This window comes from Epargyreus clarus, unplaced genomic scaffold, assembly GCF_041222505.1.
Source record: "Epargyreus clarus isolate Ecla_fem2 unplaced genomic scaffold, WU_Ecla_fem_2.2 ptg000033l, whole genome shotgun sequence".
Classification (NCBI taxonomy): Eukaryota; Metazoa; Arthropoda; class Insecta; order Lepidoptera; family Hesperiidae; genus Epargyreus; species Epargyreus clarus.
This window is the reverse complement of record NW_027332238.1, coordinates 1,994,959-2,012,310: the sequence shown is the minus strand read 5'-3', so window position 1 is coordinate 2,012,310 and position 17,352 is coordinate 1,994,959. Positions and strand designations below refer to the sequence as shown.

At 39.3% G+C, this 17,352-nt stretch overlaps 1 long non-coding RNA gene across 1 annotated transcript; it reads right to left on the bottom strand.

Annotated features, from left to right (window-relative positions):
* Positions 1-4,776: 4,776 nt before the first annotated feature.
* Positions 4,777-8,618, bottom strand: LOC140755641 (uncharacterized). The gene is made up of 5 exons (XR_012103817.1): positions 8,508-8,618; positions 8,009-8,116; positions 7,441-7,486; positions 5,803-5,844; positions 4,777-4,891 (listed from the first exon to the last, which is right to left on the bottom strand). It is a non-coding gene; the product is annotated as an uncharacterized LOC140755641 (long non-coding RNA).
* Between the last annotated feature and the right edge of the window lie 8,734 nt (positions 8,619-17,352).

The following is a 17,352-nucleotide window of genomic DNA, read 5'->3' as shown; positions in this document are numbered from 1 at the left end:
CGCATTGATCCATTTATATTGCTGGTTGTTAATACTTTACGTCACTTATTAAATACTTTTCTATTTTATATTTTAGAATGTTGAGTCTTGCTTTGAGTTATGAAATGTCAGCTGGTATATTTGCAATGTCTATTATAATGGAGATATGATAAAATAGTGGATAAAGATGTATTAATGTAAATTTTGATGATTATAGAAGAATATATTGTATGTCTGGAATCCCTTCTGAGCGTTTTCATAATAATTATTAACTTATAATATTATTATTTATTTTATTTATTTACTTTATTATACCATAATTAATACTGGTATAAAAGGTGGACTTAATGCTAGAATAATTCTCTACCAGTCTACCTTTAGGCTAAGCAGAAAACGTGCAAGGCGGTATTTAATTGTGTAGAAAGAGTATACGTATAAAATTATATAGATTTACAATAATTATACATTAAATAGGTTACATAACAAACACACACATAATATAATGTAATATATATAGTTACTAGCTGACCCGGCAAACGTTGTGTTGCCATATAAATAAAAAAATGTTAAGGGTGAACAACCCTTATCACTTAGGGGGATGAAAAATAGATGTTGGCCGATTCTCATAGATACCTGATAAGCACAAAAAATTTCATCAAAATCGGTCAAGCCGTTTCGGAGGAGTATGGCAACGAAAACTGTGACACGAGAATTTTATATATTAGATACATACAATGGGTACCCTATATGAAAAATGATGAACTGTAAATATACGCTATATACTATAATTTCTGTAGAAAATATAATTTTTTGGCTTTGGCTCGACTTGGCGGAGGCACTGCCGTGCCTCCAGATTTAATTCTCTTCTTAAAAGTCTGTCTGCTGCAGGCATTGCATAATTCATCCGGGAGGGCATTCCACGACAGAATAACCTTAACACGACCGTAAACAAATATTAAACAAATATTCTGTTTACAAAATATTAAGATATACAGAACGATATGGAGTTGTAATCGATTTTTAGTAAAAATCGGTTTCTTTGGTTATCGATTTGTGTGGCACATGCTTAGTGCCTCGCGATGGCATGTGTCAAAATGGGCCTATTATATTGTGACGACTATAAATTATTTATTTATGTTAAACGGATGTCCGTCCTCGTCTCGTACAACTTCCAATTACTTTGCATAGATGGCGCTCAGTAGGACTACCATGAGTTTACAAAAGTATTACTCGCTAGCGACTGCGTAAAATAAATGTATGAAAAATTGTACAGCGCCTCTGGTGGTTACTCGTAGAACTAAAATCCGTAGTGACGTAACTCGATACGTAAAAAACCTATCGAAATCAAATCGCTAGCGAATGTCATTATGATCTATTGCCATACAAATTCGGTCCCATGAGTCATTAATTTGACGGACGTTGTCAAGAAATACCGTAACGATAGTAGTTATGTTATTCACTAGCAAAATGACAATAGTTTTCTATTTACAATTTCTATAGTGGCGTTTCTATGCCAACTCATGGTAGTGCTACAGGTGACGATGAAATAACTTGAATGGTTGTAACGGCACAAGCACGGCAGTTGGTTGTTGGAAGCGCTACCGAGCGCATGTTCTACAAGTTTAGTATAGAACTGATACAGAATAAAGTGTTTTAAATATCAGGAAATCGTATTATTTCCTACAGTGTAAACCTAAACCCTGTTTGGTGTCATGGGTTTCATTGTTTTGTGCGGAACCCTATTTTTTTCTGAAATGACACTAGCCTAAGTTATTCCTCATAATATCAGCTGACTTCCAGTGAAAGTCCCATCAAAATCGGTGCAGCCGTTTTGGAGTTTAGCCGGAATAAAAATACTTTACTTTTATAAAAATACTTTAAGAAGGTGGTACAACCCTTTGTGGTTCGACTCCGGCGGCACCAGCGCCACACCTATTTCTGCCTAATAACAACAGTGTAGCGCTGCTGTGTTCCGGCTTGAAGGGTGTGGTAAGGGAGACGGACTTTTCCGAAGCGTTCCAGCTTAGTCCTCAGGGGTAGCGGCGCATCTGTGGCCGACCTCAGGTAGGAATATCTAATCCTATCTGGGGTTGATTACAGATGTCCATGGAACCTACCATCAGGTGGACTGCATGCTCGTCTGCTACTCTTATATCATAAAAAAAACTTAATGAAAAAACTTACACACGCACTAGTCGCACCTACGATTTTTTAAAATCCCCTCGATTTCTCTGGTCTGCCACCATCAGACCCTGATTTTTTTTAATGGGACCACCTTGGAATTTTTTTTTTATAGTTTAACCTAACGATTAGGCAGACGTGGCTACCTGATAGAAAGTAGTCAACGCCGCCTATGGACATTTGCAACACCAGAGGAGTCGCCAATGCATCGCCGGCTTTGTATGAGAACTCTTTTTGCACCTTTTTGAAGAGCCCCATGTCATAGCGCTCCGGGAATACCTCAGGAGGAAATTCATTCCACATCTTACAACGTCCGTGCAAACCGAACCGTGGAGGACCGCCACGAGTCCAGTTGGTGTGGATGGAACTTCATCCTCCGGCGAGTGGTGCGATGGAGAAACGGTGACGTAGGAACCAGGTCAAATAATTCCTCGGAACACCCACCATTGTAAAGCCGGTAGAACACGCAGAGGGAACCTATGTTCCTCCGCAAACTCAAAGGTTCTAACACTTCTAACCGATCGGAGATCACCGGGTCCTTGACGATTCGGACCGCGCGTTTCTGCACGGAGTCAAGTGGGTTAAGTTTGTATTGGGGCGCCCCTGCCCAGAGATGCGAGCAGTACTCCATGTCCCCACATGGAGTACTGCTCAGAGACCCCTCTCACTTGCGCCTTATAAAGCAGAAGGAGTTGCCCCGCGCTGAAGTACCGCTTCGCTCTGTTCAAGACGCCCAGTTTTCTAGATGCCAACTTCTCCTTAACATCCAAATGACCCCGATACTGCACGTCACACGATATGTCAACTCCCAGGATCCCCACACTTTTATCAATGGTGAGCGGGATACCTTGGAACCGTGGCGCTATGACGAATGGGTGTTTTTTTTAGCGGTAAACGCGCAGACTTGTGTCTTCGTGGGGTTAAACTCAACAACCCAACAATAACAACAAAGAAAAATCTTTCAACAATACTTAGTTATATGATGCAAGAATAGATGGCGTTGGGGTGATGATGAATGATACGAGAACGTAAACACCGTATAATAAAATTACAATAACTATATTAAAATATGTTTTATGGTTCTTATTTGTATTTATTATAATATCATTTATAATGGTAAACGAATTGTCAAAAATTTCAACCGTCTTCTTAGTACGGTTTAAGTTTAAGAGTTAGATCGAAAAATGCCGAAAAATACCGGTTTGTTGTATGGAGACCCCCTTTAATATTCAACTTTATTTTATTTTTAGTATTTGTTGCTATGGTGGCCACCGTTGTGCATCTTCTGTAACACTGGACAGACGGACAGACAGCAAAGCCTTAGTAATAGGGTTCCGTTTTTACCCTTTGGGTGTGGAACCCTAATAAAAAAATATATAGCACCATCTAGCGTCCTACTCAACGCTAATATTTTTGGAAAAACAGGCCTTATTTTTTTATATATATTTGAGCCTTTTTTATAATATAGGAGTAGCAGACGAGCATGCAGTCCACCTGATGGTGGCTACTGCCGTCCATGGACATCTGGGATATATGGATAGGATAGGATTAGATATGTCCATTACTCTGAGGACTAAGCTGGAACGCCTCTGTTATGACAGCAGCGCTACACTGCTGTTATAACAGAAATAGGTGTGGCGGTGGTGCCGCCGGAGTCGAACCACAGAGGGTTCTACCATCTTCAAAAAGTGGTTATATTTTATTATTTGTAGATATGGATAAGGTATATAACTGATATGTAACAGGATATAAGAAATCTTATATATAAAATTCTCGTGTCACAATGTTAGTTACCGTACTCCTCCGAAACGGCTTTGCCGATTTTCATCAAATTTTATACGCATATTCAGTAGGTCTGAGAATCGGCTATCTATTTTTCATACGCGTAAGTGATAAGGGTTGTTCACCCTTAACATTTTTTTATTTATATGGCAACACAACATTTGCCGGGTCAGCTAGTATTTAATAAAACACGGATTTTAGTATATTACATATTTATTTAGCTTCAATTATACAGGTTGCGTGGGCATGTCTTGAACATTTTGGCTTATCTGAAACAAAAATAAGTTGTAACATTGACTTATAATACGTCATAATGAATGAAAACAAAGCAAGGGATCCAAGGTTCGTATCCTAAACCAGAATGTGTGCTGAGCACGGGTCTCCTCTCAGAATGAGAAGATTAGGCCATAGTCCACCGCGCCGGACAAGTGCGTATTGGTAGACTTCACATACCTTTGAGATTTTTTAATCTTTCTGGTATGCAGGGAGCCTCACGATGTTTTCCTTCGCCGTTAAGTGATAATTAATTTTTAATGCGCACATAACTTCGAAAAATCAGAGGTGCCTGGGATTCGAACCTCGGAACCCTTGTTCGACAGGCTAGGTTTCAACTACTAAGCTATCGCTATCTTTAATATTTTATTTAATTATTTCTTTATACTTCCCCGAGGCGTTCCAGCTTAGTTCTCAGGAGTAGCGGCGCATCTGTGGCCGACCTCAGCTAGGTATATCTAATCCTATCTGGAATTGATTACAGATGTCCGTACGGCAGTAGCCACTTACCATCAGGTGGACTGCATGCTCGTCTGCTACTCTTATATTATAAAAAAAAAATTGGATGTTTGATGCGTAGAATCGGAAAGATCGATTTTAAATAACGAGTGTACTGGTTTAGGACTAAAAAACTACTTACGGCAATGTGTTCCACACTTGGGACGTGGGCCAAAATCTGAAAGTTACAAAAATATTTTTTTTTAAGTCAACAACATTTATTTATAATTTTTAAATATATTTTTTTCTTTTTTTTTTAGTATTTAGTTTATTTTTTTACTTTTTAACCGACTTCAAAAAGGAGGTGGTTATCAATCAATTAGTCGAAGTCGGCGCTCAATATATTTAGTTGGATAACGATGTAAACAGCGTGTCTAATATGAGCGCCGACTTCAGAAATATGAACTAAACCAACATTTATTTCAATTATTTTTTACTTTGTAGTGACATAGAAGTCGGTTGTATTTTTTGTTAAAAAAATTTCTTACTTTAAATTTCATGTATAAAACTTGCTCTTTGTACAAAAATAATTAGCCTAATACTTAGGACATTTTAAATTAAGGTGGTAGAAGCTTTTGTGGTTCAACGGCTCTTACGCACCTATTTCTGTTATAACAGCAGTGTAGCGCTGCCGTGTTCTGGTTTGAAGTGTGGTAAGAGACATACTTGTGCAAGGCATTCAAATTTAGTCCCTAGTAGCGGCGCATCTGTGGGCGATCTCAGATAGGAATATAATCTTTTCTGGGGTTGATCACAGATAATAAGGCAAATGATTGAATTATTGTAAGGGTATATGTTACTTATAATACTTTTTTAATTATTTTATGTTAATCTAATATATAAAATTCTCGTGTCACAGTTTTCGTTGCCATACTCCTCCGAAACGGCTCGACCGATTTTGATGAAATTTTTTGTGCTTATCCGGTATCTATGAGAATCGGCCAACATCTATTTTTCATCCCCCTAAATGTTAGGGGTAGTACAACCCTAATTTTTTTTTATTTTTATAAGGCAACACAACGTTTGCCGGGTCAGCTAGTAATAAAATAATTTGATTATTTTGATAAATTAAATAATAATTAAACTTACGCAATCCCTTGATGGAGATTTGTTGCGGACTTGTATTTTGTTCTGAAAATAAAACATGTTTTCTAAAGTTATATTATACACGAAGTTGGTAGAATCTTGTGGTTCGACGGCAGCACCACCGCCACACCTATTTCTGTTATAACAGCAGTATTAAGCTGTGTTCTGGTTTGAAGGTAAGGACATACTTACGCGAGCAGGGCCGGATTTAGAGGTCTAGAGGCCTTGGGGTGGAGGAGTGGAGGCCCCCTGGTCCCAAATTATTTTCCGAATATAATGAACAATTTCTTCAGTTGAGTTTTTCAATAAGTATTTTATTGTCAAACGCAGGTAGATTCTTCTAGTATTCATGTTTGTATAAAGTACTGTAGATAAAGGTAAAACAGCGAAAAAAAATATCAAAAGAAAAGATTGACGAAGAAAAGATTACTAGTGTTTACTAGTCGGAATTTTAAAAAAAATCCGACGTCTCTGTTGTGGAGGCTCCTCTTTTGTGGAGGTCCCGGGGCTGCCGCCCCGGTTGCCATCCCTTAAATCCGGCCCTGTATGCGAGACTGTCCAACTTAGTTCTCAATAGAAACGCATCTTGCCAACCTCAAGTATGAGTCTTATCTGGGGTTCATTACAGATGTCCATGGACACAAAATAAAAACGAACAGAACCCTTACCATGAGTTTTCAAATCCAAAATTTTACGTTATGTTTACTCAATCCATTATTCTGTTCCGTTTACTTAATAGACTGAGTAAACTTAACAATAAGTAAGTGCTCAAGTCTTTTTGTCTGCCTCACATGTTCGCAAAAAAGAGAGACAAAACATAAAGCGCCATTTTGTTAATTTACACATTGAATGTTACGTTACTGACACTATAGTTCTGATACAATCCGCTAGGGGCGCTGATTGGAATTTGTATGGGCAAATACGTAAACAAATACCAAATCAGTCATATTTGTCAAAACGTAAAAACTCATGGTAAGGGTACAGAAGTCAATCTTATGTAGGTATGTATCTCTTGTCCCTGTAATAGCAGAATAGGGCTACGGTATCCCCTACCTGTCGTAAGAGGCGACTAAAAGGGGCTTTCGGGGTTGCGGGCGGCAAGAGTGGGAGCTCAAACCGTCCAGCAAGTGACCCCGGGAAGGACAGCGGTTTGTGTGGTCGCATATAGCTGTAATCACCAGGGGATGTGAGAGGAGCGTAAATTGCTCCCCCAGGGCAGAGCCCGATAGAAGGGCATCGCGTTAGGAGGACTCCGGTTGTGTTCCGTTGGAGATCCCGGAGTTCTCCACCAAACGCTGAGGACGGCCACCGGGGGGGTTTTAGTGCGGTAACAATCCCACATAACCCGGCGTCGCTCCCATGGCGTCGGGTACCTTTTGAAGGTTTCCCCCTCGTCAACAAAAAAAAAAAAGGTATGTATCTCTTATACCTATGTATGTACTTCATGTTATACCTACGCTCGGCGATCGCGCGAGTCCCACCGAGATAACGTAACGATGAGCCGTGTCTACGTGTGCGTTGCTCGAGCCCGCTTTATGAAGATTGACTTCTGTTTGTTTTTTGTTTTTTTTTTGTTTTAGACTGCATGATCGTTTGCTATTTCTATATTATAAAAAAAAGGAAATATATAATATGATATACCCATAGTATCACCAGCTTGTGTGACACGCAAAAGGGCAAATATTACCTGAAAAAAGGTAGAAAACATTATTGGTTATCGACACTTTTGGATATCTATAATAACTGCTATTTCAAAATAATTGATCAAATGGTAAAGGTGGTAGCGCCCTTAGTGGTTCGACTCCAGCGGCACCACCGCCACACCATTTCTACCTAATAACAGCAGTGTTAGACACTGCTGTGTTCTAGTTTGAAGGGTGTGATAAGGGAGACATACTTTTCCGAGGCGTTCCAGCTTAGTCCTCGAGGGTAGCGGCGCGTCTGTGGCCGACGTCAGGCAAGGAATATCTAATCCTATCTGTGGTTGAGTACAGATGTACATGGGTGGCAGTCACTTACCATCAGGTGGACTGCATGCTGGTCTGCTACTCCTATAATATAAAAAAACCTGTAATTAAGGTGACAGTTAGATTTAAGTTCAATGTGATGTGTCTAGACAATGTATAAGTGCTCACTTTGCTGGTGTAACACAATGATAAACAAATAAATAAATAAAAAGGTTTCAGTGTTTTACCCCTTTAATTCTTACCATAAGAAAAACTGCGAACGATATCTTCATGGTGTACAATTCAAGTCACAATGTCACAAAAAGTCAAGTTATTGTAACTTCTCAATGCATTCCATGCTCTTTATAGGACTGTAACAAAACACTTATATACAGGCTGTGTCAATATGTTAACGAATAACAATTATTGTTTTTTTTAATAACTAGAGAATAATTCTACAAGTTACATTTAATTATTAACACTATTAACGTAATAAAAAAGTACAAAATAATATATGAAACAGGCTGTAAAAATACTTATAATAAAAAAGTTAAATATAATAAGCTTCATCCAAATTGTTGTCTCTTGGAAGAGTCCCCAAAACGCTGGCGACATTACCTCGCTGAATAGCAAAGCTAATTCTTTGCCCGAGGTAAGCGCCAGCCCTCTGGTCGTGGGTGCACTCGATCAAACGCCTTGAAAGGTGTTTAAAAAATGATTGTATGTAGATACATACTAGAGAATGATTATAAATACTCGTACATAAACTAAGTATGTTACTCCCACAATTATGACGGAGTGAATGCTACCTCAGCACCAGCAGTGATAGCCTAGTGGTTAAGAAACTTGGCCTCGCGATCGAGGGGTCCGAGTTTCAAATCCTACTGATTTTACAATGTTATGTGCGTATTAGAAATTAATTCCTCTCCTCTCCTCTCCTCTTCTCTCCTCGATGAACGATACCTCATATGTGAAAATCCGTCAGGCCGTTTGGATACAGGGCGTGCCAAAGAATGAGACATACATTTAAGAGGTAGAACCCTATGTGGTTCGACTCCGGCGGCACAACTGCCACATCTTTTTTTGTTATAACAGCAGTGTAGCGCTGCTGTGTTCTGGTTTGAAGTGTGGTAAGGGAGACATATTTTTCTGAGGCGCTTTAACTTAGCCCTTAAGGGTAGCGGCGCATCTGTGGCCGAGTTCAGGTAGGATTCTAATCCTATCTGGGGTTGATTACAGTGGATTATTTTTGTTTTTTTTTTTTTTATAATGAAATTACACAGATATTTAGTACATTACACAGACAAACAGACATTTTGACATGGACTCCAGATATTTGTAATCAACGACAGATAAGATTCCTGTCTGAGATCGGGCACCAATGCATTGCTATCCCTAATTGCTATTGCTAATAAGTTAGAACGGACGTTTTATACGAGACCGGATAAGTATGTCATTACCACACCCTTAAAACCACAACACAGCAGCGTTTAACGCTGCTATTACGCAGATACAGATGTGACGGTGGTGCCGACGTCGAACCACAAAGGGTTCTTCAACATAAGTTATCGCTACAAAATATATACCTAACGTAAACACAGGTGTCAAAATATAGCTAAAACAAAGAATCTATTTATTTACAACTATTGTCATAACAGTATTGTAAACTGATAAATTACATTGGAAAAATTGAAAGAAATATATTGAAAAATATTTGTCAACTAGATGCGTCATATTGTTATAGTAAGTACTTAAATAAATACAAGGTTTGCTTGCGATTTCGTTTGTTTGATTTTGTGATGTCGAGCATGCAGTCCAGGCGATGGTAAGTGGCTACTGCCGCCCATTGACATATGTAATCAACCTCAGATAGGATATCCTCCTTACCACACCATTCAAACGAGGACACAGCAGCGCTTAACATTGCTGTTATGAGGCAGACATAGGTGTGGCAGTGGTGCCGTCTACAAAGGGTTCTACCACCTTCAGACATAAACTTTTTTTTTTATAATATAGGAGTAGCAGACGAGCATGCAGTCCACCTGATGGTAAGTGGCTACTGCCGCGCATGGACATCTGTAATCAACCCCAGATAGGATTAGATATTCCTACCTAAGGTCGGCCACAGATGCGCCGCTACCGCTGAGAACTAAGCTGAAACGCTTCGGAAAAGTCTGTCTCCCTTACCTCACCTTTTAAACCGGAACACAGCAGCGCCCAACACTGCTGTTATTAGGTAGAAATAGGTGTGGCGGTGGTGCCGCCGGAGACGAACCACAAAGGGTTCTACCACCATAACCTACGGTTACTCAAACTAACATCGTAAGCCCATTACTGTCGCACTGCTTATGTGTCGTCTCTCAGAATGACAAGGATTAGCCCATAGTCCACTGCGCTGGCCAGGTGCGAATTGGTAAACTTCACATACCTTTGAGATTTATTATTATTATCGAAGGTGGTAGAACCCTTTGTGGTTCGACTCCGGCGGCACCACCGCCACACCTATTTCTACCTAATAACTGCAGTGTTGGGTGCTGCTGTGTTCCGGTTTGAAGGGTGTGGTAAGGGAGAAAGACTTTTCCGAGGCATTCCAGCTTAGTCCTTAGGGGTAGCGGCGCATCTGTGGCCGACCTCAGGTAGGAATATCTAATCCTATCTGGGGTTTATTGGTTTATTACAGATGTCCATGGGCGGCAGTAGCCACTTACCATCAGGTGGACTGCATGCTCGACTGCTACTCTTATATTATAAAAAAAAAATAAAAAAAAAAATCCTTATCCTTACTAATATTATAAATCCGAAAGTAACTCTGTCTGTCTGTCTGTCTGTCTGGTTATCTCTTCTTCACGCCTAAACCACTGAACCGATTTTAATGAAATTTTGTACAAAGATAGTCTGAGACCCGAGAAAGGACATAGGATAGTTTTTATCCCGGAAATCCCACGGGAACTAGAGATGGCGATCTAAGATCGATTAATCGGATAATCGATCTTTTTGACCCAAAACATCGATTATTTTAATCGATATTAGTAAGGATTGAATCGTAAACTATGCATTTGATCAAGTGATGATCTTTAGCAAAGTTGAAGTATGTTATATTATTTTCTTTTAAACGCGGGCGAAGCCGCGGGCAAAAAGTAGTAAGTATTATAAATCTCTCAGGAGTGCAGGTTTTTAACGATTTCCTTCCCCGTTCAAAACAAATGATCATTTATTTATAATACGCGCCTATTTTTGGTGTAAAACTAAAGCGCACTTGGGATTTGAACCTCGGGTCCCTCGATTCAGGAGCGCGCTTAACACTGCTGTTATTAGGTAGAAATAGGTGTGGCGGTGGTGCCGCCGGAGTCGAACCACATAGTTCTACCACCTTTGTTTCCAAGATTTCTTCAAATTCAAGCGTCTATCTATTACGGTTCTAGAGATAGAGTCCTGTGACAGACGGACAGACAGCGGAAGCTTAGTAATAGAGCTCCGTTTTACCCTTAAGAAGCTGTGTATACAACAGATAAAGTAACATTCATAAAACAAAGATTGTTGTTGGTAAATATATTTATTTCTTCACCAATATTGATACAGCTTGTAAACGCTTTGTTGTTCTTAGCTATAAAGAGCATGGAATGCATTGACAAGGTACAAAAGCACGACTGCTTGCAACCTGCATTCGAATTTGACACCATGAAGATATCATTCGCAGTTTTCCTTATGGTAAGCATTTTTACCTGCCAAGGGTTAGTTTTTCGTTTCTTGTTTTTCTTTTATTTATTACCTTGTATGTTCCAAACATCATCATCAATCCATTACTGTCCCTCTGCTGGGTGCGGGTCTTCTCAGAATGAAATGGATTAGGCCATAGTCCACCATGCTGGTCAAGTGCGTATTGGTAGCCATTTTTTTTTTTTTTTTTTTTTTTTTTTAATTTTTTTTTTTTTTTTAAGATTTCTCAGATTACCTCACGATATCCTTCACCGTTTAAGGAAGTGCTATTTATAGTCGTCACAATGTAATAGGCCCATTTTGACACATGCCATTCTATACGCTGGCCAATTGCGTATTGGTAAACTTCACATACCTTTGAGATTTTTTTTTTAAATATCTCAGGTATGCAGGTTTCCTCACGATGTTTTCCTTCACCGTTTAGCAAGTGATAATTAATTTCTAATACGCACATAACTTTGAAAAATCAGAGGTGCGTGCCTGGGATTTGAACCCCGGACCCCTCGATCGAGCGACCGAGTTTCTTAACCATTAGTCTATCACCTACTGCTACTAATGTCATAAATGTTTTAAACTAAATTTTAGTAGGCAGTTTACGACCACGTGAACTAGAGCTTGCGACTTCAAACCATTTGGAAGAAACCATAATCGATTAACTTTTAAATAATCGAATCTTAAGAATTACCAATAATTAATTATTTATCCCTTTTTCATCATAACACCAATAAAATAATCAAGACTTTGTTTCTTAGTGAATGATAAAACGAAAAGAAATACAGTTTATGAGCGATGCTTTATTTAATCCTTTAAACATGATTAAATTTTGAAATTACACTTGAATTTATTTTCTTTTCTCCTCTTAATTAAATATTTAGTTGATTTAGGAAAATATTAAATAAATATTCTGTTTACTAAATATTAAGTAATCTATACAATACGATGTGGGGTTGTAATCGATATGTCATAAAAATCGGTTTCCTTGGTTATCGATTTGTATATCACATGCTTAGTGCCGCTAGATGGCATTAATTACTATGTGTACATAATTTGCACGCCGACCCGGCAGAATGAGAGAAATTTGTAACTATAAGACCTTTGTTAACCTTATTCTATGCAAATAAAGAATTATGAATTATGAAATTATGAATCATGTGTCAAAATGGGCCTATTAAATTGTGACGACTATAGTTTGTAATAAGCACATAACTTTGAAAAGTCAGACGTACCTGGGATTTCAACCTAGGATCCCTCGATCAGGAGGCCGAGTTTCTTAACCACTAGGCTATAACCGCGTACGCTATCATCCAAGCAGCTGGATGGATTTCGACAGTTAAGGTATTTAGTAACAGTAAGGTTTTAAAAACCCCAAGTGTTCTTAAAAAATAATGACTAGGTGTGGTAGTGCCTTGTCCCTGTAGTTCCGGGACCGGAATAGAGCTACGGTATACCCTGCCGTAAGAGGCGACTAAAGGGGGGCTTCTGGGGTCGCGGTTGGCAAGTGGGAGCTCGAACCACCTGGCCAGCGGCCCGGGGAAAGACGGTGGTATGCGTGGTTGCATACCGACGTACGCACCAGACGGCGTGGCGAGCGTCAAGCTTACCTGCGTGGAACCCGACAGGACAACGTGCTAAGAGGTCTCCGGTTGCGTTCCTTTGGAGATCCCGGAGTCCTCTACGCAGCACCGAGGACGGTCACCGTGGGGGGTTTTAGTGCGGTAAAAATCCCACATAACCCTGCGTCGCTCCCACCGCACCAGGTACCTTTTGAAGGTTTCCTCTCGTAAAAAAAATGAACGGTTGTATCAAGAACCAAGAAGATCAACTTTTTGATAGAACCAGTATACTTAGTTCCACCGCGAAGGTACCACCTCTGTCCATCGTGAAGCAGTTCAGCGGGTTGGTGTGCGGGTGTGTACTGACTTACATATGAGGAGCGGCTTAGTGCGCACGTGGCACATGTGATCGGCTTCAAGTAGAATGGACTCTACATGGAGTTGGTCCACACGGCAGTGATTCTGCCATCAGATGGTACGTATTGACGTTCGCTACTTCAATGTTGGAATACATATTTTTATATTTTCAGGTAATTTTCGCCCTTTTGGGTGTCTCCTTCGCTGATTCTGCACCTCCACCTCCACCTCCAGAACCTTCAGGGGATCATCAGGGTATTTATAATTCACTAGTTTTTGGCCGCGGCTTCGCCCGCGTTTAAAAGAAAATAATGTAACATACTAACATACATAAAACTGATAATTCGTACCTTTAACTTTGCTAAAGGTCATCACTTGATCAAATGCATAGTTAACGATTCAATCCTTACTAATATCGATTAAAATAATCGTTGTTTTGGGTTCAAAGGATCGATTCTCCGATTAATCGATCTTAGATCGCCATCCCTAGTTCCCGTGGGATTTCCGGGATAAAAGTATCCTATGTCCTTTCTCGGGTCTCAGACTATATTTGTACAAAATTTCATTAAAATCGGTTCAGTGGTTTAGGCGTGAAGAAGAGACAACCAGACAGACAGACAGACATACAGACAGAGTTACTTTCGAATTTATAGTATTAGTAAGGAAGTAAGGATAAGGATTACTTAGTCGACCTGATAAATGGCTACTGCCGCCCATGGACATCTGTAGTCAATCAGATAGGATTAGATTCCTACCTAAGATCGGCCACAGGTGCGCCGCTAACCCTGAGCACTAAGCTGGAACGCCTCGGAAGAGTATGTCTCCCTTACCACTCCCTTCAAACCAGAACACAGCAGCGCTTAACACTGCTGTTATAACAGAAATAGGTGTGGCGGTGGTGCCGCCGGACTCGAATCTTTACGACACCTCGTTTTTGTGTAACAGAATGCACTAAAAAAACGTGGTTAATCCACGTATATTTTTTTAATATAGTTACGAATATGTTTTGTTTTTTCAGAACAAACGACAAATCCAGTTCAGATCCTGATTAAAGATTCCAGTAAGTATTTTGAGTTCGATAACCAAAGGACAAAACTGAACCTTATTACTACTAAGCCTTCGCTGTCTGTCAGTCTGTCACAGGGCTCTGTCTCTGGAAAGATAAATACATGAAATTTTCAGAGAATATGTGTAATGGTGGCCGCTATAACGAAAAACGCTAAAAATAAAAAAATGCAATTCGGTGGTACGGAACCGTCTGTGTGCGAGTTCGACTTGCACTTAGCTGATTATTTAAAAACTTGCCGTTATTTTTAGAGATTATCTAAAAATTTAAAAAACGGTGAGATTGACATAGGCATTAGAGTTTTTTGTTTTTATAATAATTGTCTAGGTTTTTTAATACTATTTAAAACTGTGGTATTTTCGTTAGAACTCTATTACGCTCGTTATTGATAACCAATCTATCCAATTTTTCTCCCAAAGATAGATTTGACAATTGATGCACAAAAGAAATTGTTAAATTTCGATCTGTGGTAAGTAAAACATAGATAGATCGGTTATTAAGACCGGGTGTTAGTGGTTTAAATACACTAAAATGACTTACATTTCGAACTCATAAGAAATATTCACTTAATTATAAATGAAGTTCTGCCAATACTTAAGCCAAACGTCCACCGCCAGCTAAAATAATTAGGAACCAAGCTCACTGAAATAAGCTAAGCTAAACTAACAAATTGTTGTTCGTCCACCGAAAAATAAGATAAAACTACGTCAGTGATGATCAGTTTGTACTGGAGTGTCAAGTTTACCATTATTACCATTTAAAAATTTACCATCTTTGATTTCCGCGTTTTTCATTTCGTCCTCTATTGTTTTCCATATACCTACTTTTTTATTTGCATCACGGTGGTCTTTTGCCTCCGGATTATACAATATAGGATATTGCTTGACGTACTAAATAAATAACTCCATGCTGAAAATACGTGTTTAGCTGCCTGCACTTGATCACACACTTGAAAAAACAACACTAGCGAAGACTTCAGAGGGGTAACGGAAGGGGGTGAGAGGGGATTAGCTTAGTCGCGTAGTTTCGGATCGGATACACAACTAAGTTAGTAAGACCTAGTCGGGATATTTTAGTTAGCTTAGATTGCATAGTTTGCGATGGACGCACATATATGAAAAACTGGCTCAACTTTGCGAGCTAAACTAAACTAACTTATTTTAGCTGGCGGTGGACGTTCGGCTTTATTATTTTTCTACGGGCTTAATTATTTTATTCTATTTTTCAGAATTTCACTAAGATGGAAAGAAAGGGTCTAGGTAAGTTTTTATGTATTTAAAGCGGTAACAAGCTTATGAATTTGGAGGCAGGCCGATAGCGACCTCCTAACAAGGTTGGCATATTGGAGGAATATTTTCACGATGGCGGTCGGAAAAGGCCTGATGTGGTATGTTTTATAGACCAAACATGAGAACAACAATGGGGCAATAGTGAAGAACTCATCGTTAATTCACTATTGTCCCACCACTGGGCGTGGGCCTCAGAATGGGAAGGATTAGGCCATAGTCCACCGCGCTGTCCAAGTGCGTATTGGTAGACTTCATACATTATCGAAAACCTTTTTTAACAGATTTCTCGAGTATGTTCAGACTTCACATCGATTTAAGAATCAGTTAAATCAGTTTTCTGAAAGAATCGCCATCTCTACGCTAATTTATCAACGTCTGTTTTTAATAATCAATCTATCCAAATTTGCCTACCAAAAAAACCAACGGGAAAAGAATGGTACGGCCGTGCCGCTTCTTTTGGCTCGACTTGGCGGAGGCACTGCCGTGCCTCCACCAAGTCGAGCCATCTTTGACAATTGTTATACACAAACTGTCAAATGTCGGTCTTATATAAAACAATGGATAGATTGATTATTAATTACTAAATCAATGTTTTAAGTGTCATTTTTGTTTCAGGTGGGCCAAACTGAAAAAAATGGCGTTCCTACACGACCTAATGTATAACTGAATAAAAAAATACATAAATATCTATGTTTTATTTAATTACACGCCAAAGTTATAAATCCTTACTAGTCCTTATCCTTACTTTCCCTACTAATATTATAAATCCGAAAGTAACTCTGTCTGTCTGTCTGGTTATCTCTTCTTCACGCCTAAACCACAGAACCGATTTTAATTAAATTTTGTACAAAGATAGTCTGAGACCCGAGAAAGGATAATAGCTTTTATCTCGGAAATCCCACATAAGTTCGATTAATCGGAGAATTGATCTTTTGGATCCAAAACATCGATTATTTTAAACGATATTAGTAAGGATTGAATCGTAAACGTAAGTGATGATCTTTAGCAAAGTTGAAGGTACGAATTATCAGTTTTGTGTATGTTAGTATGTTATATTATTTTCTTTTAAACGCGGGCGAAGCCGCGGCCAAAAACTAGTAATTTTATATAAAAAACGCTTTCTACACTCACAGTCCTACACTAGAACTAGTCATACTTTTCCGAGGCGTTCCAGCTAAGTCCTCAGAGGTAAACTAGGATTCCCTGTGACGTGGGTGCCATAGACACATATAGACAAATACACAAACACCCAGACCCAAGACACAAATCTTAATTAATTATTCAGATATCCGTCGAGTCAGGGGTCGAACCCGGCCCTCTGCGCGTCGGGCCAGTATGGTGACCGCTTCGCCATTTGGGTCATCGCCCGTATAACATAAGTATTCTTACACATAGCTACAAATATGTATTTACTTTATTACACCTAAAAAAGTGGTATAAAAATTTAGTTTTTATAAGAGTAGCAGACGAGCATGCGGTCCACCTGATGGCAAGTGGCTACTGCCATAAGGACATCTATAATCAACCCCAGATAAGATTAGATTCCTACTTGTCGGTCACAGATACGCCGCTACCCCTGACTAAGCTGGAACGCTTCGGAAAAGTACGTCTCCCTTACCACACCC